Here is a 7,693-nt window from a genome sequence, read left to right on the forward strand (position 1 = left end):
AGTGCCATGACCATGCCTGAAGCCAGACTGGAATGGATCCAAGTAATCAATTTCCTCTAAGCATGCCTGAAGTTGGAATGCCACCATCTTCTCGACTGCCACCTTGTCCCACTGAGTGATATTAACTAAACACTTTTGGGTCCAGGGAGGTCTTCTTCATCATCATCAATCATCGTTATCATCATTTTATTTGAATGCAGCTTTCCATAGTTGAAACTATGCTCAAGGAGGCTTACAACATGACAAGATTTACCTAATTACAAACATAACAGAAGAAACAATAAATAAAACACATCAAAAAGTACACAACCAAATGGAAACGATTTCCACGTCAATCATAAGATCTAAAACTAAAGATATAACAATAATATCAATAACAGCAACAAGCTCTCTCAACTTCCCGTAAACAATACTCCAGCCCAAGAATCTCTTCAACAGCTGCAGCTTTTGTAGCTGGAGTCAGTCAGCACTCCATTCTCCCAGGCTAGATGGGAAAAGGCCAGCAAGGCAGGGTGCAGGTCTTCCAGGGCTCACAGCCAAGATGGTCTCATTTAAAACCAGATAGAAATGAAAAACAATTTAAAAGAGGAGCCCTCTCTGCTGAGCAGCAGCCGCAGTCCTTGTGAAGCCCGTCAAGCCCCGCCCCAAGCCAGGTGGAGAGAGGCCAGTCCTCCTGGGCAGCAGCAGCAGCAGCAGCACCAGCCCTTCAGAGCCTGTCAGGCCCCGCCCCAAGCCAGGTGGAGAGAGGCAAGGGGGGATGCTGCATCTTCTCTAGCTGCAGCCTAACTTTGCAGGATCACAAAGGCTGCTTTGGTGAAGGAAGAGATAACTGGTTGGGAGTTTGGTTTGTGATGGTTTTCAGAGCTCCAGACAGTCTCTTTCTGGCATTTGATTGGGTGATTTTGCTTTAGACGTAGCTGGAAATGATCATTTGGGCTGCTGGTCACATGTGAAGGTGGCAGGGATTATTTCACTGATGAATCCAGCCGGGGCTGCACCATTGCCTTCTTCAAGCTAGATGGTGCTTTCCCTTCTCCAGTGAGGAGCCCTAGCTGACTGCTGCTTATTAAGTATGGAACCAGTTCCAAATGAGCTGAGGGGAATTCATCCTTCATTCCTGCTGAATACTGGAAATAGCTGGAATCTGACAATAAGCTTTAGGATCTACCTTTGCAAATTTGAAGCACAGCTCCTGGTGGTAGGGGCATAATGGAATTTGCAACAGGTCCAGAAAAAAAGCCATTTAAGTGCCACTTTGGTATAGCGTACTGTAAATTTGCATCCAAATATGCATGCGCATATTCAATAATCCCAATTTATCAGAGCCAGGCACCTCACTTTTGTTCATCAGCAGTGAAATTCAACACCATTTGGAGAACAATCATAAAATACCTATCAAGACTCATGAATGGGTTAGTATTATCTGTAGCCTATCTGTCACCCTCCAGATGTTGTTGGACTCCCACTCCCACCACTCATCACTCTTGCCCTTGCTGGCTGGGGCTGATGGGAACTGTGGTCATCTGGAGGGCTCTGTGATGTCTGTCCCCAACATAAACAAAAGACAGGCTTCTCCATTGCAAGGAAGCTGTCATGCCATTCACCTTTCATTTTTCTCCAATACAGTGGTACCTTGGGTTACAGGCGCTTCAGGTTACAGACTCTGCTAACCCAGAAATAGTACCTCGGGTTAAGAACTTTGCTTCAGGATGAGAACAGAAATCACACGGTGGCAGTGCAGCAGCGGCGGGAGGCCCCATTAACTAAAGTGGTGCTTCAGGTTAAGAACAGTTTCAGGTTAAGAAGGGTCCTCTGGAACGCACTAAGTTCTTAACCCTAGGTACCACTGTATACAGGATTAGCCTTCCCCCTTCTCCCTAGCAGGAAGAAGAAGAAGAGTTCATAGAATCATAGAATTGGAAGAGACCACAAGAGCCATCGAGTCCAACCCCCTGCCAAGCAGGATTTGATATCCTGCCTTTCACTCCCCTTCAGGAGACTCAAAGCGGCTCACATTCTCCTTTCCCTTCCTCCCCCACAACAAACACTCTGTGAGGTGAGCGGGGCTGAGAGACTTCAGAGAAGTGTGACTGGCCCAAGGTCACCCAGCAGCTGCATGTGGAGGAGCGGAGATGCGAACCCGGTTCCCCAGATTACGAGACTACCACTCTTAACCACTACACCACACTGGCTCTCTTTTAGCACCTTTTAACTCTTCTTCCTTGCATTGAAAATAATAGCTGATCAGAGTGAATGTGTGTGTAGTCTGACAAGCCACTAGGGAGACAGCTGTCCCTCACCACCTGTCAGTCTTCCCCTCCCTGTTCCCAGGGGATAAAATGCAACTTTTTCCTCTGTGATTTTGCCTGTCATTGAACAGCTTAGAGGAGACCCTTACAATTGCAAGGTAGATTATTGATCTTATGTGTGCCTTTCAAGGATAAGGTGGTTTGGAATTCTGTTTCATTTTATGCTACTTTTTGTTTCTCCCGGAACTTTTAAATTTTGGATCGTATGAGCTTGCTGGACACATTGCATTACCCAAAGGATCTGTCCCACCTGAGTGCCAGACCATTTGTTCATGCAAGAAGCTGGTCCACGGGGAGGTGAAGAGAAAGCAGCTGAAACTTGCTCAGCAACCACAGTAGCAGAAACACTGGCTAATCAGTTGGGTCAGAGCGGAATGGGTGGAGTCCTTAACAGGTGGGAGGCAAGGGAACTGTTCTGCCGCACACCTCTGCCCCTCCACTACATGCCAGGTATCAATGGAACTTGCTTTGATGCAAAACGTGATCAAATAAGAATCACCCCTGCCCACCCTGTAGTGGGCTCCCTTTACCTTTCTGCTGTCACTGCAGGAGGTGAGGAAGACGAAGGCTGCAATCCTATTGTTCCATGGGAGTAAGGCCCATGTTCCTTGTGAAGGGTGGTGAGAACTGTTAGGAGACTCCCTGCTCCCCCCCTTCTGAGGGGGGATAGGGGCCTCCCAATAATTATTAGCACCTTTAATGATCTATAGTTCCAATGATTTCTTTTTGAGGGTGGGAGGAAGCCATGATTATTTGAAGTAGTTTGATATTGTTGGAAGAATTACCCGGCACCAACTCGGATGTCCTTTTAGTGCCAGGCAAAAGCCTTTAAATTTCCTCAGGGTTCTAATTCTTATATTTTTGGAAGATGTTATGTACTGAGTTGAATAGGATCCAAAAGGCAGCAGTCTGATTGGTCCTAGAACAATAGGATCCAGAATGCAGCAGTATGATTGGTCCGCAGGAGCCACCCAATCCAGCTCCAGGTGGAAGTGAATCCGCAACTTGATTGGCCTACAGGAGAATCCCAGAATTAGCCAATCATGTGCGGCCCATTGTGTAAATAATGTATATAAAGCAGATGTTTTAGGGGAACTTCCATTCCTCACTACTATGAGCTGAATAAAGAGCATGAAATCCACACTCGACTCCGAGTATATTTCAGAAGAATAAGTATAAGGAGAGTCCTGCTGCCTTCATCCCCCAGGTGTGGGCTACCTGGCATCTGGCCAGCTGCTGCTGGAATAGGAAGGGTGCTGGAGTAGATGGCTTTCTGGTCTGATCCAGCAGCACTCTTATGATCTTATGAGCCAGACCTGAGGAATGTTCACTTCCATTAATTCTTCTTTCACAGGTGTGCTTTGTCACCATTCAAATATCGTTGTCGTCATCATAATCATCATTTAATTTATTACCCACCCTTCACTCAAAGGTCCCAGGGAGGGTTACAACAATTTAAAATACAACATTTAAAACAAATTAAATTACCAAGAATGAAATCACATGAAAATACGATGGGTCCGAAACATAAAGAGGTGTATCTTCAGCATTTGCTGAAAGCTGTATTGTGAATAGGTGTGTTTGTCCATCTGAACTTATTTTGTACTTATGACTGTAGATGATGGCATAGGTAAGAAAATCATCATAACTCTAATATGACAGGAGACCTTCCATTATGAACTCTTGTGACCCTGGTTCCCGTCTGATCTCAGACTGGATTCTTCCGCTCTTCCACTCAAGGTATGGTTTGCTGCCTGCTTAAACTGTAATGTTGCTGTCAGAAGCAGTATTTACATTTATTCTGTCATTTAGTATAATAAACCAAGGTTTCTTTAGTCCTCTTGTGTAAGAAATTCCTGTGGCCATAAGGTTGAGGGTAGACACGTGTTCATAACAGACACATGTTATAACTCCAGCAAAACATCCTAAACCTCTCATTAGTGTCTGTGAAGACATGTGAGTGCTGGTCACGCATGTGAGTTCAAATACATACTTGTAACAGTTTACCGAGGTTGCTAGACACACCTCTGTGGGGAGGAAGTTCCACAATTTAGGGGCTGCCGCAGAGAATGCCCTCTCCTGGCCCACCCCCACCCTAAGCTTCTGAGGGTGGCAGAACCACCAAGCAAGTCCCCTCTGCCAGGATTAGTACTTAGTGTAGTTCTGCCTATCCTTTACATCTCCAGTCCAATTCTTTGGACACAGGCTGCTAATTTTCTGTTGTACAACATGACTTTGTTATGGTGCGGCAAAGCAAGGGTCAGGCAGTGGAAACAGTAATATAAATGCAAAGCAAAGGAGGCACCCATCATACGATTGGCTCTCTGTTGAAAATATCTCTTTGTTCTACTTTACGCCCTCACTGTAATTTTAAAATAAGTGAAACATTCTTAGTTTTATTAAAACCTTTATCCATACTCATTCTTTTTCGTTTGCTTTGTCCTTATCGATGAAAGGAGCTCGTCTGTGACAGACATCCCTGGTATCAAGTTTTCAAATTCTGTATGAGCTCATTCGTTGGAGAAGCAATTTGAAAAAATCAAATTAATTTAGAATGGGCAACTTAAGATGGTGGCAAAAAAAGAAAAAGAAAGAAAAAGAAAGTGGTGTGATGTGCCTACTCTCAAGATAATGATAAGACAGAATAGAGTGTGAATATATTATCATCTTTAACTTATTCAAGTGCTATAATTGTGTGGCCTTCTTCTGTGACACTGAATGGCAGGGTCTGCTGCCAGCAGAAGCAAGCACCCAGATACTCAGATCAGTTGGCAAGCTTCTTTCAGAAGATTTTGTTGGGAGTGGGGTGTATCATCTGACCTGCTCTGGCCTGTTGGTGTTAGGACAATCCCTTGTTCAGAGAGCTTGGTGTCTCTGCATGGCACTCCTTTTACCAATGGTCAGTTACAGTAAATTCCTACCTGACTCCTGTCAACTTATGAGCAGCTCAAGACCTGCTGCAGTCTTGACCCTTAATGCAAGCAAGACAATGGATACCAAGCTGCCAAATCCAGGACTAAGAGGAAGAATATCAGAGAGACGGGCACTGCAGCAATCAAGATGGGATCAAACAAAAGCGTGATTTTTGAACCAACATCTTAGCAGATGAAATGGAAAGATAAGAGCAAATTTTAGTGAACAGAGATTCATTTAATCTTTCAACTTCCCTTAAAGTTTATAACATGCCTTAATAACTGTTTAGCATATTTATAGCTTTCCTCTGAATTCTCTCCAATTTGGCTATTTCCTTCTTAAATTATGGCAACTTATCCTGGATGCATGATGCAAGCAAAGGTCTAACAAATTCTGTGTCAAGTGTTAATGTTACCTGTCCCCATGTTTAAAAGGGTTGTTCTGGAGGTCCGTTCTTAACCTGAAACTGTTTTAAACCTGAGGTGCCACTTTAGCTAATGGGGCCTCCCACCCCCTCCGTCGCACGATTTCTGTTCTCATCCTGAAGCAAAGTTCTTACTATTTCTAGGTTAGTGGAGTCTGTAACCTGAAGCATCTGTAAGCTCAAGTGTATGTAACCCAAGGTACCACTGTGCCTAAATGCTAGAAGGTAAAATCAAGTATAATGCTTGCTGAACAGATAAAATACAGGCTACATGCTTTCTCTTGCTTTCCATAAGTATAATAATAATAATAATAATAATAATAATAATAATAATAATAATAATTTATTTATACCCTGCCCACTCTGGGTGGCTTCTAACAAAGTATTAAAATACAGTAGCCTGTTAAACATTAAAAGCTTCCCTAAAGAGGGCTGCCTTCATATGTCTTCTAAAAGTCTGGCAGTTGTTGTTCTCTTTGACATCTGGTGGGAGGGCGTTCCACAGGGTGGGCGTCACCACCGAGAAGGCCCTCTACCTGGTTCCCTGTAACTTGGCTTCTCGCAGCGAGGGAACCGCCAGAAGGCCCTTGGCGCTGGACCTCAGTGTCCGGGCTGAACAATGGGGGTGGAGATGCTCCTTCAGGCCTAACTATGTACTGTCCCCCTGAAAAACCAAGGAAGGCACTAAATGATATGCCTGGAAGGCTAAGCAACCCCTACCCCATGCCTAGAGCTCTGGCCTTGGGTCTCATATCTACATTGTGTTGTGCAATAGAGAGGGCGGGGGGAGTGAATTGGGCACATGCCAATCATCCCTCCTTGTTTCCTCAGACTCCTTCTTCCCCTCTCTCTCTCCAGGAAGAGACTCTGGCTGGGGGCCAGATGTTACTCCAGATAGTTTCTCTCCAACAGGCTCTGTCATTTGCCAAGAAAGCTCTGTTGACCATTTTGCTTCCTCTTCCAGCATTGCGTCACATTGATGGAGATGCTGATAGATCTCAAGCTTGCCTCACCAAGTAAGGCACAAGGTTTTCATAAGCCTATTCATCTTGAAAGCCTATTCATCTTGTCAGATCCATGCAGCCAGCCAGTGAAGGATGTTGTAAAGGCACAGAGACTAATGCTGAACATCCACTGCCAGCCTCAAGAAGAAGGGAGCCTCCTTCTCCCAGCCAGGATTCATACTAGATGGAAGCATTCTGATATTTAAACTATGCTTTCATATTATGGTGACAACATTTAAAATTTGTATCAAAATAATGTAGTGCATAAAATACTGTGATCATTTTTCTAAGTATTGTAGTGTAGCCTTAGATACGCGCATTTCATGACCACTGTAGCACTGTCACAGAGTGACTTGGAAGCTTAGAGGGTCCCTGATCCACTTTAAGATGCTTGTCTATCAAGAGAGTATTCCAGTTCAGGAATGTGAGACCCTGAGCCAAATCACCCTGATTCCCATTGCTATTTGGGCTATGCACTTCTTCTTCTTCTTTGGCGATCACTTGTAGCCAAGTAAGATTGTCTTCCATAAACACGGTTTTAGCAGTGAGTCCATAAGTGACTGTGGAGGCCAAGTCTGGATCCACACATCCTTCCACAGTGGGGACATTGGTTTCTGGGTGGGAGTTGATCACGGTGTGGATTTGCCAAGCGTGCCTTCCTCTTAGCATGTTTCTCTCTTGCGTCCTGAGTTCGAGTGTCTTCAAAGCCCAGGACACCTTCTCCAACTGGGGCGCTCACAGGCCAGTGTTTCCCAGTTGTCAGTGTTTATACTGCATTTTTTTAGATTTGCATTGAGACAGTCTTTAAACCTCTTTTGTTGACCACCAGCATTACGCTTTCCATTTTTAAGTTCAGAATAGAGTAGTTATTTTGGAAGAGGATCATCAGGCATCTGCACAACATGACCAGTCCAACGAAGTTGATGTTGAAGAATCATTACTTTAACACTGGTGATCTTTGCTTCTTCCAGTATACTCATATCAGTTTGCCTGTCTTCCCAAGTGATGTGTAAAAAATTTCAGAGACACCGTTGGTGGAATCT

General features: G+C 44.4%; 1 long non-coding RNA gene across 1 annotated transcript; it reads left to right on the forward strand.

Moving 5' to 3' along the window:
* The first annotated feature begins 2,498 nt into the window (after window positions 1–2,498).
* LOC309373635 lies at window positions 2,499–6,872 on the forward strand. The gene is made up of 3 exons (XR_014170115.1): window positions 2,499–2,606; window positions 3,928–4,049; window positions 6,611–6,872. It is a non-coding gene; the product is annotated as an uncharacterized lncRNA (long non-coding RNA).
* The last annotated feature ends 821 nt before the right edge of the window (window positions 6,873–7,693 follow it).

Source organism: Podarcis melisellensis (genome assembly GCF_964234715.1).
Source record: "Podarcis melisellensis genome assembly, chromosome: 7".
Taxonomy (NCBI): Eukaryota; Metazoa; Chordata; class Lepidosauria; order Squamata; family Lacertidae; genus Podarcis; species Podarcis melisellensis.